The 19,496-nt window shown below is 37.1% G+C and overlaps 1 protein-coding gene across 4 annotated transcripts in view; it reads right to left on the bottom strand.

Moving 5' to 3' along the window:
- LOC128868337 (protein N-terminal asparagine amidohydrolase) overlaps nt 1-19,496 on the bottom strand; it is a 157,936-nt gene that overhangs the window by 47,627 nt on the left and 90,813 nt on the right. For 3 of the 4 annotated variants that reach the window (XM_054110319.1, XM_054110321.1, XM_054110322.1), the window contains exon 2: nt 13,276-13,396. The gene's annotated coding sequence lies outside the window, so the exon portion shown is untranslated. The remainder of the gene's footprint in view (nt 1-13,275; nt 13,397-19,496) is intronic. The other variant, XM_054110320.1, reaches the window with a different exon arrangement.

Genomic DNA, 19,496 nt, shown 5'->3' with positions numbered 1-19,496 from the left:
AAAATGGATTCAATGGTGCGAAAACCTTAGAAATGTTTCGGTAATGATACTTTAAAGAAAACAACGATTAGGAGAGGCATGAACGCTTCAGAAAAGATCGTGAGTGAATTTATCGTGAATTTATGAGTATGACACTCAATCTAGACATCAGACGAGTGAGTGGAGTGCTCCGAACGAACCAAGATAAAAAACCACGTCACTTTCAGTAACGATTTTCATGGATTACAACAGTAGAGTACACCACGAATTTTTGCCAGAAGGTCACATAGTTAATAAAGATTATTATTTGGGTATTATGAGACGTTTACGTGAAGCAGTTCGTCAAAAAATAAAGGATAGGTGGGGGAAAAACGCATCGTCGCACAGAGTCATAATTATCCGTGGATTTTTGACCAAGAATGAAACGATTACCATCCAATAGCCATCGAATGCCCACCTGCCGGGAAGGCATTTGAACAGCTGAAATGAAAGGAAGTAATGGAAAAATCGAAAACGGCTCTGGTGGCGATACCAAAAATAGAATTTTCATCCTTTAATGAATAGGTAGCTTTACTCGGAAGAACGTATGCAGGTATGCGTATAACGTATGCTAGATTTTGTTTCCGAAATCTAAGAAACGAGCCTGTGTTATTTGCAAACCGAAACGCTTGAATATTATAAAGAAAACTTAATCTTAAAACAACTATTTGACATTGGTTTTCATCACACTAGCAACCACATTTCAGGGCAATCTGTTTTCTCACAATGAAGTTCTTTTTATTGTTTTTTGCAATTTTTTTTTATTGCAAAAATCACTAAAAACACTTTTCAATCAATAAAAACTAATTATCTGAAATCCAGTTGAATTTCATATCAGCTATGTCCCGCTGTCTGTTGAAAAATTCTAGGCAACATCATTTGCCGTACGTTAACCCATCGCTGCGATACCCATAGATGACCGAAAACTCCGCATTCGTTTCATACTCGTACGCGCAACAATACGAAACATTAAGTCCAGCACTGATGGCTTGCTACACTTTTGTTAACCACTCCCCCACTTCTCTTTGCAGCTGCCCAGTGAAACAGAATACCAACGTAATTTTGAATGAAAGAATAAAGAATTGCTTATAGAAAATCAACGCAATTACAAAATCAGACAAAAAAGTGTGAAGTAGTTAAGAAGCATCTGCAGAAAATTCTTGGCCACGGCCTCCATTCATAGCAGTTAGTGTACGACTACATATCTCTTTATGGGTAGGTATGTATGGCATCTATGCATGGAAAGAAATGATCTTGTCAATGTCAACAGTTGAGGCTGATCATCATTAATCACGGCGAGGTACTCCAAATTATGCCATTTTCACGTTTTTATTATCTACTTTATTTTCCACCCAATTTGGAAGCTATTCAGGTAGTTGTTATTGAGTTTCGCTGTGATTTTGTGATTTTCTAGCAGGCGAAGTGAAATTTAGAATGAGTGGAATGATTGCAGTAATTCAATGTGGATCGAAAGAGCAACAGCAGCTGAGGCAGAGTAAATAACAATAGTGATAAAAAGTGGAAAATAACACAGCAAAGGCAGCAAATGTTTGCGGAACGTTTTTGCTGCTTAAACAAATTAAAAAAAGGAAAATTGTTAACATAACACGATCAGCACAAGCATTGCATTCGTAATCAAATGAATTTCCTACAAATTACAGTCGTACAAATCTTCACCTTCGAGCAAAAAACAAAACAACCAGCTACAAGTGGTGACAGGCGTGTAAAAAACAGAGGTAGTGAGAAAACTACAGGAGAAACTTTGGAAGTTTGCACAGTGTTTCGAAATTCATGCGCGAATTTATTTATTTATTAAGCGAATGAATATAATAGATTCTTATTTTTAATAGGCATAAAAGAGAAAGTATAATTAAATTACAATATTTATAATAAAAAATTTCCATAGGCGACCTTGAAAATGAAAAATCTATTTCAAGAAATCTATAGATTTTATTAAACTAATTAAAGCTCTAGTAATAGGAGCATTTCGAGCATAAAGAGATTTTGAGTGACCAACATACGAAAACTTTGAACTGCGAAGAGCTCTGGCCGGAATATTAAAGAAAATTCTAGGAAACATAAAAAATGCAACTTTAAAGACTTTAAGACTTTAAAGACTTTAAGACTTTAAAGACTTTGTTCAAAGGGATGTCTGTGCAGTTCTAGAAGCGATGAACTTTGTTGTGGAAAACCGATGGAGAGGCAGATCTATATGTGCCTGCAGCGACAGCCAAGCTGTGTTCATGGCCTTAGACAGCCCCCCAACCACATCAGGGGTAGTCGACTCCTGTAAATCTAGGCTGAACTATGTCGGCAGACATAACAGCCTGATGCTAACATGGGTCCCGGGATACGTGGGTATCGTGGAAAACGAGACCTTTGACTCCTTAGCTAAGATGGAATTTCTTTATTCTGACCAAACAGCACCGCCGGCCACAAAACTCTATTCTTCAGTTTGGAGCCATCCTTATGAAAAAGAACATAATTGCTTGGGCCCGGAAATTTGCTCAATTTTTTTTCCTACAGCTTAATGTTGCAATTTATAGTTGTCGTACATACAGTACTCGGTTATGCCTGAGAGACAAATAGTCGGCCAAAGAAGTCGGCCTCAAAGCCCGTTTTGCCACTCCCTTCTGCGGCCATCAAAGCCACGGTTAGCAAACGGGTTATTCCAACCCATAACCGAGCTTGGCAGGCTGAGAAAGGCTGCAGATGGACAAAACTGATGCTATCTGCCATGTCCGACCGACTGTCGCAGTTTTTCCATCGGGTAGATTTAAAGAAAATTAAAAGGGAATCCAATTTTAGTACAATAGCCTTAATTAATGTATGAGTGCTGCACTGGCTAGTTGTCCCGACAAAAAAAAAAAAAGAAAAAAAAAAAAACACTTTAAAGATAGCTGATTAAACCAATTTTATTTACCTTCAAGATTCAGTTGGACAAGGGACACAAACAACACTGCTAGACGATATTTGCCTCTCAGGCATAACCGAGTACTGTATGTACGACAACTATAAATTGCAACATTAAGCTGTAGGAAAAAAAATTGAGCAAATTTCCGGGCCCAAGCAATTATGTTCTTTTTCATAAGGATTGGCTCCAAACTGAAGAATAGAGTTTTGTGGCCGGCGGTGCTGTTTGGTCAGAATAAAGAAATCGTGGCGTTCTACTACATTATTATAGAGTTTCTGAAGCCAAATTGGCAGCCAATGCACTAAAATTTTGAATACCTTCGATCAAGAGGAGTTATACTTATATATAATGAAGATTTTATATTTTCGAACAGAAAATCAGCTCTGAATCTACTTGAATATGCCACAAATAACTATAACTGACTGTTGCAGATTCCAGCACAGGATGATTCTTGTTGTTGTAACTACATAAACTATTTCTACAACTATTTGGGGAATGCTTCCGGTGTGCTAGTTCTTGACCAAATATAAATCCGGTTCGGTCTGGTAACGTGGACCAACTGTCGTCGGAACATCAGAACGGTCGAGCAATTTGTTTTTCGCCTGGTATACTTAGGTATCGGGCACTAGCTGTTTATTGTTGTTTGCTTTAATATGTTGTCCCATTCTCTTCGATCTTTTGGTATAGGGTTTTCGTATTTCTTGCTATTCTTACAGTTATGCAGACTTAGAATATCCTCTTTATGTAATACGCGTTTAAGAGGATATAGAGGTTTACACATATTTCTATACCTCTACGCGGCTTTCATTGTTTGCCCATGTTTAAACTCCTTCTTTGTTTATATTTCCTATTCTATAACTTCCCTTACTAACATTAACCTATCCTAAGCTTTTATATTTGTTTAAAAAATCTGATTAATTTGACACTCGCTTCTTAGTCCTCTCACAAACTTTATCTAGAATTACATCATGGCAAAATTACGTTCAATTTTGCATTTCTATTTTTTTACTATATTATTCTTAAATGTAGATTTTTGTCTACTCTCTCTCTATCTCCCTATCGAAATATGTATTTGTTTGTTCATGGCTGCAGAGCAATTTCACAATTGCATATTTGCTGTCCGACCTGGCGGTCACTCCAATTGGTTTGAGACCATCGAATTACCATTTCACACCTAATGCCCTTTTAGGTGCCAGACACAATCATTGATTAGTTCTCCACATTACTCAGGGAAAACGTTATCCAGAATAGTTATCCAGTACGGTGGAATGAATTTGACAGAATCAGTTTTTGAGCAAGACTGAAAAGCGAAGTCCCTTCTGTAATATTCTTCCGGCCAACCCCAAAGCGTCTCTTGCACGTTAAAATAAACTTTGAATCGAGCAGTCATACGAATTTCGAACTACATATTTACTAATATTGAATGTTTCGGTGAGCTCTACCATAATCAAATTTCAATTTTTAATTAAGTTACCTTGGCTGTTGAAGCAGAATATTCTAAATATTTTTATGAGTAGGCTGCGCAAATAAACCTTGAATTCTGAATTATTGACACAAGAAAATTGAAAATTATTACTTCGGCATTATCCTCAAGTTGTCAAGTTAGAATCTTTTAAAATTTAAGGGATATGAAATCAGTTTTTGAGAGTCCCAGATTAACTTTTTTCTTTCAATATTTTAAACATAAAATTTCCCGAATGGCTAACTGTACCACAAATGTAGGGTATTCCCCCAAAATTACCTTAGATTGTCAAATTCAACAGTTGCACGCCACGTTGTATGTGCCACAGTAAATATAATTATACAAAAACAAGAATGTATGCAGCAGCGAATTGAAGACTTTCATTTGTCGCAACAACAAGCGTAAACATTGCATACAGGCCAAGAGCAAAGTCAACTGTGACATGCAATGTATGTACCAACAAGCAAAATCTTACTGGAACATCACGACTCTCAATGGATGGTAAAATGGTACTTTTCGAGTAGCAAAAAACAAAAAAAAAACAAAAAAAGGAAAATTAACCGAAATAAACCAGTTGATGATGCGACGTATTGTTTTTCTTCCGCTTTTTTAATCTTTACCACCACCCCCACCCCCTTTTTGTATCAACATGCCAACTTTGCAACTCGATCGTAGTTTAAGGTAAATTGCGAAGGGGATCTTGGCTTTATAAACACGTATTGGTATGTATATGCGCATGCATTGGTTCGTTGTAAGAAAAATGTCTGAATTCTCATGCCTTTTGGTATGTGGATTTTATTTTTACAAGGAAACAAGCAAATAGCTACTCGTAGGCACACAGAAACCCAATTAAATTGTCTGTCTAACTGTCGCCCCTCAGCCAAGTGTTTACCGGAAAGTGTATTTCGTTGGTTGTACGACTACGAAAAAGAAAAAAATAAGCCAAAAAATAAAAAAGAACATGGAAATTTGTTAACTTGATCATGACTAAGCTAAGGTAAGCGTCTTACATTGCAAAACAAAAGAATAAAACATTTTTGATATGTTCATTTTAGAACACATTTTAAAATGTGGTTTGAGCCACAATAAAATATATTTCTAACAATTTTCGTCAGATTACCACAGTTTCGATTCGATCTGTTGCTTTGAAGAACGGAGAAGTATGAGACAGACTCAATTTTTAACAAGGCTTGAATGTGAAACTCTGACTTAGACAAATTCGTATAAAGAACCTGTGGGAAAAGCTGATATGCCAAGTAGTATCTCTTACAATGCATTCAACAACTTCGAAGTAGTCGAAAGCTTGGACATAAATATATATATATGTATGTATATTTTATAGATATCCTAAAGATAAAAGTTACTAATGGTGAAATATTACTTTGAGGAGTACTTTTCTTAAGCAACTGTTGACTCGATAAAACTATAAATACTTGAATTCAATCTTGAAGGAAATGATAACTGTGAGGAAAATTGAGATATGTGCTTTGATTAAGATCCTTACTAAGTAAGGGAAAACCGGAGCACATGATATGGAAGATAAGTCATTTGTTTACGGAGACTACTGCCCGAAAAAAATGTATAAACAGCAAAGTAGAGATTTAAACGAAAGAAAATAATTGTGCAAGTCTCACCATGGGAACTGGTACGGCCTCTGTACAGCACTGGACAAGAGAGACAGGCATGGACTTCAATTCAACGGCGCTTGCCATGCTACTTGACTCCATGCCATCCAGAGTCGTGCTTGAGTATGGTGTGTGCCAGAGGCTCAACTGTGGTTAAAATCAGAAAATGAGCCCGGCAAACACTGTTTTCGCATTTTCACGGATGGCTCCAGGACCGAGCACGTCTCCGGCTCTGGGATCTACGTGGAATTCAGCACTTTGCTCTTGGAATGTATGCGTCTGTGTTTCAAGCGGAGGTGTATGCTGTTCAAGAAGCGATGAACTTTGCTGTGGGAAACAGATGAAGAGACAGATCTACATACGACTATATGTGTCTGCAGTGACAGCCAAGCTGCCATCATGGCCTTAGACATCCCCCCAACCACTTCAAGGCTAGTCGAGTCCTGTAAATCTAGGCTGAGCTATGTCGGTAGACATAATAGCCTGATGCTCACTTGGCTCCCGGGACACGTGGGTATCGTGGGGAACGAGATTTCTGACTCTTTAGCCAGGCTGGGTTCTGAGGCCAACTTTTTTGGCCTGGAGCCTGTTCTGGCACTCCCTTCGGCAGGCATCAAAGCCACGGTTAGCAAACGGGTTATTCCAACCCATAACCGAGCTTGGCAGGCTGAGAAAGGCTGCAGATGGACAAAACTGATGCTATCTGCCATGTCCGACCGACTGTCGCAGTTCTTCCTGTCACTAAGCTGAAGGGACTGTAGGAGGCTGGTTGGACCGATGACGGGCCATTTTCTATGGGCAAATCACCTGGAAAAGACGGGCATCTCAGACAGGGCATTCTGCCCAGCATGTGGAGAGGAGAATGAGACGGCGGACCACTTTCTGTGCGTCTCCTCCGCCTTCGCTCGAATCAGGTTTGAGGTCTTTGCCACTGATGTGTTACGAAGCGACCACCTTGGCTCCTTGGCCCCACAAGATCTACTCAGATTTCTTCGGAGGTCTTGTTGCACTTGCTGTCTGTCCCGACAAAAGAAAGAAAAGCCGTTACAAGAGACCATTGATGGGGTTTTCGGGCTTGCGTTTGCTGATTGTGGACACTAATAGGAATTCAATAAGTTCATATATAATTATATAGAAGATTTTACCATTAATTCTGCAATTAACTTACTCCTGCCTCCAATTCAAGCGATTAGTTGATAAATAATAAAAGTTGATGTTTACATTTACAGTAGTTCTTTTTATTGAAATTTCATCCAGACAATGCAATCGCCCCCAATCAACACAAATATGCCTCGCCTCGGTATGCTTCAATTATAACCCAACTGTGCTATAAGACTCGTTGCTAACAATTAGAAATGGCACTATTTTAGTTTTGCGAAAAAAAATTTCAGTCATGGGCTGAGCTTGTGTAAAAAAGTAAAGTTTTGTTCAGAGTAATTTGTTGTTGGATAGCAATTTTTTTATGCATTTTACTCTTTCACTTTTGTAATCTAGGTTCCGCAAAACCGCTTGTTATATATGAAACGACCTAAAATATAATTTCCATGCTCAGACTTCTATAACAGAATTTAAAAAAGGAAAGTTCTCGTAGTACAATTCAATCATTCACCTTCAACCTAAATGGACATTTGTGGCCCTTTCTCAGAGTAGGTGTTATGAAAGTTTATTAAAATAATTAATAAATTTTACTTGGGGTTTCCGCAGACGAAAAACTCGAACGGGCTAAGGTGAGTGCGCAAAAAGGCTTTGTCCAAGCAATTATCTGGTATAGATGCATTGTAAATAACGGGTGACTTTTTAGCTATTATCTTTTTAAACAATTGGTTTAAACAGCTAATGCACGTTTCGTGTTTTGTTTCACTGTCAAAGATCTTCAGTTTGGAAAATTTTGCGAAAGGATTTAGGTGTGAAGCCTTTCAAAATACAGCTGGTGCAAGAATTGAAGCCGAACGACCTACCGCAACGCAGAATTTTTGGTGAATGGGCTCTTGGAAAGTTGGCCGAAGATCATCTTTTTTATCGAAAAATTGTGTTCAGCGACGAAGCTCATTTTTGGATCAATGGGTACTTAAATAAGCAGAATTGTCGATTTTGGAGTGAAGATCAGCCAGAAGAATTGCAAGTGCTACCAATGTATCCAGAAAAAGTCATAGTTTGGTGCGGTTTATGGGCTGGAGGTATCATTGGACCGTACTTCTTCAAAGATGATGCGAATCGTAACGTAACTGTGAATGGTGAGCGCTACCGTGAAATGATATCCAACTTTTTTTTGCCCAAAATGCAAGAGCTTGACTTGCATGACATGTGGTTTCAGCAAGACGGTGCTACATGCCACACAGCACGCGTAACAATGGACTTGTTGAGAGGCGAGTTCGGTGAACATTTTATTTCACGTTCGGGACCTGTCAATTGGTCACCCAGATCGTGCGATATAACGCCTTTAGATTATTTTTTGTGGGGCTATGTTAAAGCTCATGTCTATTCAGACAAACCAGCTTCAATTAACGCATTGGAAAACAACATTAAAGCATTTATATGTGAGATACCGGCCGATACATTGGAAAGAGTATGCCAAAATTGGACTAAGCGGATGGACCATTTGAAGCGCAGTCGCGGTCAACATTTGCATGAAATAATCTTCAAACATTAAATTATATGGACTGTACTATCGATTTAAATAAAAAAATTCATGCATTTTTCTGAATTTTACGTGTCCTTTTTTGAAAAACTTTCCTGTAGCTCTTAAAAAATCATCCTTTACATACAATAATGAGCAGGAGCGATAGATATGGAAAGCAATATCTGTAAAAAGTAGGATTTTTTCGTCCAATGTTATTCAAATTCGTTGGGCAGGTCGTATACTTAACCTCTGCTTCGCTCCACTTTCCAAGCAATTTCGCAAAAACTATGCCTGCACGCAAGCACGTAGCATGCGTGCATAAACAAATTCCTATCCCTGTAGGCCCCGTATGTCATACAGCTTTCATAGTTTTGTGCTAATTTACGCTGCCAACACTAATTGCGAAAATATTTTTAAAATAAACTTCAAATTTCCGGAAACACCTTTAAAACGCATTTAATAGGCGAAGGTGAGCTAGCAACATAAAAGTACATACATGCATATGTGTCATTACATGCGCAGGTACTCGTTTATGAAAATGAATAACACAAAAAACAAAAACATCGGTGAGGAGGGCAAAAATGCCAGGCGCGCGAACTGCAGCCGGCCCAGTCGTTAAATCAAACAAGCCGAGCGGCAGACTAGACACCGCAAGCGAGACAAATCTTTCGACTGCCTATGGAACTGATGAAGGTGTTTGGAAGCGTTTTAAGTGCTTATCCGTGTGTCTGTATGTGAGTGTATATTTGTGCGCATATGTTCGTATACGAGCTGCGGTATTTACAGTTTATGAGATTTTTGTGTGCAACACTCCCACCATCGAATGCATTTATGCAATAGGCAAATAAAATAAGAATAAAAATAGCAATTTAAAAATGAACAGCGCTCGAAAGGATGGACAGTTCGTGGTATGTGTGGTAACAACATAAAATATTTAGTTGTAATAAAAATTTTATGTTACTTGTGTAAGTAGTGTACTAGTACGAAAAAAAAGTTTTGTCGTTGTGTATTTTGCTTTAACATTTTTCCCTCACAATGGTTGAACAGAAATTGGCAGTATCTAAGCGCCTAAAATAGTTGTAATGCGCGAACGCGTTGCCATTTACATTTAATGCGCCCGCAGAAACAGCCATAAGCAACAAAACCACCACCGCTATGGTGCACTGACAGCAACAAAAATATAAAAAAAACCACGAAACACATGTGCCGCCAGACGCCTCCTCTTCCATGTAACCGCTCATAATTTTGTAGTTGGGTTCCAATTTTTCAAACAGCAGACAAAAGTCGTTCAGCGTAATGCTCGCCGTCATCGTCATCGGCATCGTTGGGGTTGTAGTGAAAAGTAAATAACAATAATAAAAACAACAATTTCAAGGAATATCTTAGTGGTGAAAAGAGCATCCATTTTATATTGCACACAATATACTTGTATTGCATATAGCACAAGGCAACAACAATAACTTTGAAAAGCACGCTGATGATGGCAAAGCAGATTCATTGCCTTACAATTACCTCCGTAGTACAATGGAGGCATGCAACAGTGTGCGCCTGCGCAACATTGCCGTATTTTTAGCTGCGGCTGAATGTAGCATTTGGCGCACAAACAAATAAAAATGAAAAGAAAAAAAATAATAATAAAAAACCTAGAAATGAAATTGTAAAACTAAATCCACTTGAGCGGGTGGCAGCAGCCCGCTAGGCTGAAACTGTAATTTATATCATTCAGCCAACCCCGTCTCTGGTCAAGCAAGGCGCATTGCATCAGAGTCGCGCTATAAAATTTCAAATTTCATCGCACACAAAACTCAGTCGAATCCAATCGAATCCAATTCGACTATTTGTGGACGTTGCTAGCAGTCGCGCTTTGTACTAGTGCTCCGGCGACTCCGGAGACACGCCTCTATCGCTGCACTGCAATCTAGTTTGCCGCTGAATGCACTGCGAGCGACGAGCGAGTTTTTATTTGCTAACCATGGATTAACTTTTTCCGCGTTTGCCCACTGCCGTTGAAGCGATACATGTATTACTACAGGCCGCTCACAACCAGTGCAATTATTTCACTTTATTGGGCTACAGCTGATAGTTGGTCGACGTGTGGAGAAGATTCGCCAACACCAATTGCACAACACTGACCATTTTTTATATTTATTTCGATTCCTTTTTTTTGTGCAGTTTTTTTTGGATGAGGGGAATTATTTAGAAAATAGATTTGTGTGAGTGATAGGCCATTAGTATTGTGCATTGGATAATAGGCATGTGTGTATGTGTGTGATTATGTGGGCAGCTGCTGGCAGCAGATTGTGTGATGGTGGCATATACATATTAGGCTTGAAGTTCGTGGCTCTATTCCCTTCTACAACCAAACTTTTGATTTTTATTTTTAAAATTCGACTATTTTATTCCTTTCCGCTCAGTGCGCCTTTGGAAATAGCTTCTCTAAAATTAGGTTACGGTAAATTTACTATCGAAATTGCGCTTCAATCCACGTAGTCTTGTATTCCAATATTCTTGGCTGCTTAGGAAGTTTCGCATAGTTTTGAAAGCAATTTACTCAGGTGAATATTATAAGAATTGCAATGTTGTTGTTGAAACTGTGGTCAAAGAGGTAAGGCTCAATGGGAAATATCAGAGAGCCAGATTGATTATTCATTGTATTTGTGACTAGTTTTGATAGAGTAGATCCTATGTTAACCTAAGCCGTTCATTTGAGAGAAATCACACTTGCAAACTGCTTCTTTAAGACTTTGAGCGAATGGATATAACACTCCAGCAAAAAATGTGCTCTTTGTAAAATGTACTGGTGGAACTCGAAAGAAAGGACGTCCTCATCTACGCTGGAAAGACCAAGTCGACAACGACCTGTCCGCCCTTGGTGGTTCCTACTGGCGTCGATTGGGGCAATATTTTGGTAGCGGTCCAGACCGGCCGTCGGCCATTCTCGTAAACTAAGTAAGTAAGCATACATCATATGCATAGCCGGATTTGGTCGAAAGAATTTGGAAGTGATTCCGAAGCGTGTACTCTCTGAGAAGGTAGGATAAATTTAATATCGTTGAGATCTATCGGAGCATTGGGAAAGGCTTGGGATCCATTTTCGAGGATGCTATAGGAGCCGTAGAAACTTTCTAGATGAAGAAATTTATATTCGGCCATTGACTGCATACGAGTATTCAGCAGCATTCGTCACCAATTTTTTAGGGAATGTTTTATGCAATATTCTTCATCTCCTGTTTAACTGTTTTGTACAGTGCAAAAGCAGGTTATACCATTTGGAAAGTTAGTTGGTGCGACTGCTAGAAAAGTCGTTTTGCGGTCTTCCCTCGGCAGGCAGTGGCAAACCTCCGAGTGTATTTCTGCCACGAAAAAGCTTCTCTTAAAAAATATCTATCGACCCTCCATTTGTGGAACAACAACAACAAATAAGTGGGGGAGCTCGGCCAAACACCCAAAAAGCGTGTGAATACCAAATTTTGAAGTGGGAAACTTGACCGCAAACAAGTGGTTTCAGAATGGGCCTTCAGGTCTAACACTACATCCTCATGGGAAGTGGCAACCACCGTAACCTAACATAGATGTCTTCGGTCATTTAAACAGCTGCTAAAATATGAAACTATCATTTCATTTCATTTCAACTATCATTGCTAACTCGCCACCTTTTATATGGCTGAGTAAAGAGAACAATTAAATTTGAGCTATCACAATGGACCTTTACCTTTGGCTCTTTTTGTTGCTATTGGAGCAGTTCATAAAGCACTACTACGGCATAGTCATCGTCTATCTAATCTAACGGTAAGCCCAGGGCCTAGGGTTTGCTTAAAAACGAGAAGGGCGTTAGGTGAGTGGTTAGTATCGTACGGGGTACCTTCATATGCCGGACATATGTTGAACAAGTCGGGATTGATTCTGGATAGATAGGTAGTTTTAATTAAAGTCTACACCTTTTTAATTCACTGCATCGAAACAGTAAATTAAACACGTAAACCACACGTAAAACGGACAAAGAACAGATTTATTTATTTATTTTTTTGCAAAGTAAGGCTTCACAATTTGGAAGTATTGATCTGGGGTTAAACGATTCATAACTACTTGCCGAACTTTATTGAACAGAAATATCAACACGGTTTGCCATTCTCAGCTGTCAAACCATAATTATCGATATGGATAGTTCTCATGCACTTAAAAAAACATCCGATATAAGGGCAGGATATTTTTAGTGCGGTGATTTTGTGCACCGTTTTATCTTAAGCCAGATAGGTTAGAATCCATTGAAAACCTTTTACTTTGTGCTGTAAGAGATAAAACTCGCTATATAGTCTTCCTTCATACAATAGTCGTTCAAAGCTCATCAATCCTCCCACTATTGCTAGTCATAGAGAAATACTAGAAACAATATTTCCTCTCGAAAGCACTCTAAAAAACAAAAATTCACGCATAAGTTGCAGAAATGATGAAGGACAAATATTATATTATTACTTAGCTCCGTTTACAATAAGCCGTTATCAGAATTCTGTTATAGTTTTGGTGTTGTACAGAGTCATTCTGAAATTCTAAAATCTATTAACCTAAGGGCACATATGTATGTCTGTGTATATGTGTCGGAAATTAAATTAAAAACTTATACATGCTTCACACTCACCTTCTACTTCAGTTCCTTATATCGCCAAACAACGTTTCATTTAAACACATCCTTCAACTTTTACTCTTCCTCTTCTTCAATATATGTATATAGGTTTGTATGTGTGCTTGCTTGTTAGCTGCTGCAAAAAGGATTAAGAAAAATATACGTTAGATAAAACTAAATTAAATTATTTATTCAGCCACATACAAACTACAAACACAACTTTTTGCTTATCGAATTCGACAACCACAGGATGGGCAGGGCAGCAAAAAGGACTTTATTTATTTCTATGGTTTTAAAACAAAATAAAAGTCAATAGTCAATCAGCTTAACAAGGAGTTATTCAATGAATATTTTAACTAATTTCCGGCAAGTGGCGTGCGAGGATTTTACATAGATATATGTAAGTGTAGGGGTGTAGCATGATTTGTTAAATAGTGAAAAACGGGAAATTAAAATTGATTTCATTTGGATGATAAACTAAGGTATTGAGTAGTAGTGGTGATTGTGCAGTGGCCAATGCCAGTTGGTTTCTGAATGCTCGAAACAGGTGAAAAGCAGGTTGATAAGCAATTTTTTAATTTGGGGGAAATATACAAAATTATTGACTTTTCCATTTCTTGTTATGTATAATAACTATACAAAAATATATAATTGTTGGGGATCGAAAAAAGACGCACGCACCAATTGCCAATATAAATTTTTAATTTTAACTAATTTTCAGTGAAAATGTAGTCCATTCTTCAAAATCCAAAAATTCATTTTTGTGGCAAATCAAAACTAAAAAAAATTCTTCGTTGTTTTTAAAAAATTTTTTAAATGAATTTTTAACTAAAAGTATAGTTCATTCTTTACAAAAAAAAAGCCCTGACAAAAATGCTTTCTTTTTAAAATCAAAACCCAAAACCTTTTGTTTTATTTATACCTATATATATATATAATTGGCGCGTACATGCATTTTGCGTTTTTGGCCAAGCTCCTCCTCCTATTTGTGGTGTGTGTCTTGATGTTGTTCCACAAATGGAGGGACCTTCAGTTTCAAGCCGACTCCGAACGGCAGATATTTTTATGAGGAGCTTTTTCATGGCAGAAATGCACTCGGAGGTTTGCCATTGCCTGCCAAGGGGCCACCGAGATTCGAACCTACGTTCTCTCTGGATTCCGAATGGTAGTCACGCACCAACCCATTCGGCTACGGCGGCCTCCATTTTTTTATTAGCTGCAACTAATTTTCAGTAATAATATAATTCATTCTTTAACAAAAGCATTTCAAAGCTCCAAACTTTGTACGAAACTCAAAAAAATTCATCAAATACTCATAAAATTTAAAATTTTTTAATTAGTTTGTAAAGAGCTTTTGTAGCTCATTAAATTTTAGTATAATAAAATTAAAGCCTGAAATACCTCAAACATATTTACTTTATATAAACCTCAAGTATACATATAATATTTATACAGGATGCATACGGTAATTGAGGACACGAAACGTGTAGCTATAACTTCACGAAACTAATTTTTTTTTGCCATTTTTTAGAAAATCCATGGGGGACTACTTATACAATTGAACTCAAGAAATGAAATGACATGCGGTTGTCGTCACTATACATATGTATGTGCAAATCATACGGATTTAAAATCTCTGTTTTTTTTTATATGCGATCGTTCATTCGTTCATAAGGTTCACCGAGAATTGGAACAATCAGGCGGCGATACAGAATCTGTTGCAAAACACAAAAAACGCGAGGAAATTGTCTGGTCTGAATCCTACGTTATGCGGCAGTTTATGTCGGAGCAAACACGAGAACAGTGAGTTATCCGAACAAACGCCTTCTCAACAAGGCGAGACACCCTAAATCGTCTGAAATGTTACAGGTTTTTTATGACGAACACCAAAAAACCGGCTGTAAAGCACACGCAGTTTCTAGTCATTGTTGTGGTTTGAAAAGTTCTGAGCAAGAAAGGATATGTCATCTCAGCACACTTCTTTACTCAAGGATTCGGAGTGAATTCTGCTGCTTATATCGATGTTCTAGAGACAGTAGTGAAATCCTGGATTGATAGTGTACGCGGTGACAGCACATACATCTATCAGCAAGACTCTGCCCCCTTCAAACAAAGCGATGCGGACACAATATTGGATCTTAATTGGATTACTACGTATGGGGTATAGTTGAGCGTGAAACCTATAAGCATCCTCATCTTCCATCCACCAATTATTCTCTGAAGGCTGCAGTTAATACCGTTATGGTCAAAGTGTATGCATGCAATCGTTTCCGGACATGGATCGAGTGGGTTATTGCAGCTAATGGAAATTTTATTGAATGATTTTTTACATATACCTATTATGTAAATTAATGTTGTGTAAAGCTTCGTGAAGTTTCTTTAAATTTTGTTTTAAATAAAAGATAATTAGTTTTACTCTCAAGTTGTCTTCAATACAAATACAGGGTGCATTTATAATTTTTTTGACATTTGTGAAGTGAAACCAAAAGAGGAGATTATATATTATTCATAGCACATTTCTCTCTCGGGTATTCAATAGCAACTGTGAAACGTAGGGGCAAATATTAAATTATAAATAAAAAAATAGGAGGTAGCATAAAGAAACAAATATGTGCCATCCCACTGCATACCCTTTTCAATAAGAAAAAAAATGCTTACAAAATTCAAAACGCGCTCAATTTTTTTAAATAACTTTAAAATGCGTAACTACAATAACTTAAATCTTCAGTCACCACATCGCCAACAGCCAACCGCCAACTACTAATTAAATGGCGCCTATATTTTAAAGCTAACAAAAGATATTATTATTCGCGCACATACATATACTCATACTCGTATACATATGAACATTACAAGCACCATATGCAAGTTAGCAGATACACCCGTACCTCTTATTTGCTGCCAGTGTATATTATTAATAAAATAACTAACTAGACAGTTTATTTTGTCATTAATGTTAGCTTCGTTATAAATTTGTATAAGTGGTAGCAACTCAATTTGCAGGCTTTTGCATGTAACATTGCACTCTACTACACCTGCACATGGACTGTAATTAACAGAGCGAAGCTATTCAGAGCGCATCATGCAAACCTTTCTGATTGGTCGAGCTATTCGTAGTGTATAATGGATAAATATCCAATCAGAGCGTTGCGAATTGAAAATGGTGACGAAAATGAAAAATAGTGATGATAGACATTATAAGCAAAGGTAAAGGGGGTTATAATTAGTTTTTGTACCGCAAGTATAAAATCTTGAAAAGCTAGCACTTTGTCTTAGAAAAAGTTGTTTCCTATAAAAAGTTAAGAGCTCGGTGGCTGAACTTTCACACGTTTCCAAATAGAGGTCTTTCCACTATATTGTTTTCGATTTTCGTGGACTATTTTTCTAGTTTCTGTTCAAAAAGCAAACAAAATTGAACACAATTTATGATTTAGTAAAACTATTCGTTATCAGGAAATAGCGGAGTATGCAAACAACAAATAATTTTAATTAATAATTTTACTTAACAAGCATATGTATTTTTTTCCGGAAGAATTAAAAAGAAAAAAGAACTTTTAAGGGTCTTAAAAAGAATTTAAGATATTTAAAAATAACAATAAGTACCTATACTATAATTTTCTGTATTGATTAAGTGATTTTTCAGTTTTTTTTTAATATACTTATATCAATATCTATTCAGTTCATTATATATCAAAAACTTGACCATTCAGACAGGACTGCCCGTTTCTTTGAAGCTGCACGAACTTTATGTCATTGGATTAGAGAGATTTGAGTAAACACATTCAACAACACATTATTGCATGTGGAGCATCAGAACGATAAATACATAATACAAAAATAAACTCCGCTTGAAAAAACAAAAACCGTTTACACCAGCAGTACTACACGTCTTCAATCACCCATTTGTACATGTTTAAAGATTGGACATACAAACTTAACCCATCAACACCTACTGTCCGGAAGTTCTGTTGCCTTTTGCCAATTTTGCTCCCATGATGGAAACCCACTATGAGCTTGCAGAGAATACTGAATATTGTATCAGCCAGTAATGAAAAAAAAAAAAAAAAAATCGAAAAGGAGGAGTTTTCACAAATAACAAAAAAATGTTCCAAAAAATTTTAAATGATGATTTGATTATATAAAAATATAGAATTTTTTGCCAAATAAATGTTTTTTAAATGTATTTCTATTTATAAAAATTGTAAAAACTACGGAAGATATTTGACTTTAAAAAACTACTCACTCAAAATTTCAACAATTAATAAATCTTAAAATTTCTAATTTTTCTCAAATTGTTTTCTTATTATACTCAAGCGAACAAAAAACCATTGACTTTGTGGAAAATTGTGCGCAAATCTTCAATCACCAATTTGTACATGTCTAAGGATTGGACATACAAACATAAACCATCAACACATACTGGCCGGAAATTCTCTTGCCTATTGCCCATTTTGTTCCCAGTAGAACATCAAGAAAAGATCACTTTAGCTTTACAATTGCATACAATTATTAAACCTAACATTGCTTAATAAACATATATTTATAAGTAGATATTTCAAGGTATTTTTTTCCCATACATTTAATTTTTCGTCTTCAACGAGTCGATGACCTTAAATGCTTGTACTCTCCTTTATATTTTACATTTTTACAGTTTTACATTTTTGTATTCTATTTAATAAAAAAAAATAATAATAATAATATTCAAAAACTGACGACGAATATCAGAAATCCTTTTATTTTATTATTTTAAATCAAATTTTGTATTGTAAATAATTTTTTTAATAAGTGCATTTCCTGTCTATTATTGCGACAAACTCAGTTAACCTCGGTGAGGACTGACTACATCGTCCCGATAGTAATATTCAATAGGAATTTTGCCACACTCTTTCCATCTAAAAAAGAATGGAACAAGGGATTCTCTCTAAACAACTTCGATACCACAGTCTATACAGATGGCAGTAAAATGGATTGTGGTGTTGGAGCTGGTATATATTCTCATAGACTTGGAATTGAAAAATCTGTGCGTCTCCCTAATACCAGCAGCGTCTTCCAAGCGGAAGTACTAGCAATTGGGCAAACCTGTAGGTTACTAATCGCAGATTTCTCTTTTAAGGGCAATATCGCTATTCTTTCGGATAGCCAAGCTGCAATCCAGGCGCTGGACGCGACTATAACAACCTCTAAAGTAGTGGAGCAAAGCAGGAATAGCCTCAACAACTTGAGTGAAAACCATAGAGTAACCTTAATTTGGGTCCCGGGACGCCGGAACATAGAAGGTTACGAAAAAGCTGATGAACTGACAAGAGGGGGATCTGTCATGAATAGCGCTCTTGCAGTACCAGTATTCACTCCACTAGGTGCGGCCAAGAATGCAATTTCCCTAAAATACCTTCGAATTGCAGATTGTAGATGGAGAGACCAGACGAAATGCAAAATCAGCAGAACGTTATGGCCCACCTACAACCTCAAGCAATCGTCGACATTAATAAACATGAAACGACGGGACACCTGTAGACTTACGACAGTCATAACTGGCTTCTGGTCTATCGGAGAACAAGCCGCCAAAATGGGCATCCCTCACAACACATACTGCCATAGTTGTAAACAACCGGAGAAAAAAGAAACAATCTTCCATTTCCTCTGTGAATGCCCTGCCCTATGGAAGGACAGAATGTTAACCCTGGGCAAACCGCTGTTCGAGAGTCTGTAACAGCTGTCTGGCTTAGATGTCAACAACCTGATAAGGTTCCTAAACCGCACAGACTGGATATAGTCCTGCTGTAAATAACTGTTAAACAATTTGGTAACGAGGATGTGGCAACAAAATGGTGCGGAAGCACTAGTTGGATTCTGGATGAATCACCACTCTAACCACCAACCAACCATTTCCTGAGAATGAATAATGTTAAAAGGAACCTCAGATATTTCAATTGAATATATCGATAGTTTAATTTTTAGTTTGGGTAAATCTCAAAATTGAAAATATTTCACAGTTCATTTATTTTTTCACTATAGTTACACTCAAGAAATGACGACAAGATAAAAACTACTTAAATCACGACATATAACACATGGGCTGAAAAGTCCCCGGGCCTAAGAAAGAATACGTTTTGTTTTTTGTTCAATAATTAGCTTTATTCATCAACGTAATTTCCATCAAGAACAACGCAACTATTTCAGCGCTGCTCTAATATTTCAATACCACTTTTATAGAACGATTTATCTTTTATCTCAGA

Source organism: Anastrepha ludens, chromosome 6 (genome assembly GCF_028408465.1).
Source record: "Anastrepha ludens isolate Willacy chromosome 6, idAnaLude1.1, whole genome shotgun sequence".
Taxonomy (NCBI): Eukaryota; Metazoa; Arthropoda; class Insecta; order Diptera; family Tephritidae; genus Anastrepha; species Anastrepha ludens.
Note: the sequence above shows the minus strand (reverse complement) of the source record. Positions and strands in the feature narration are given on the sequence as shown.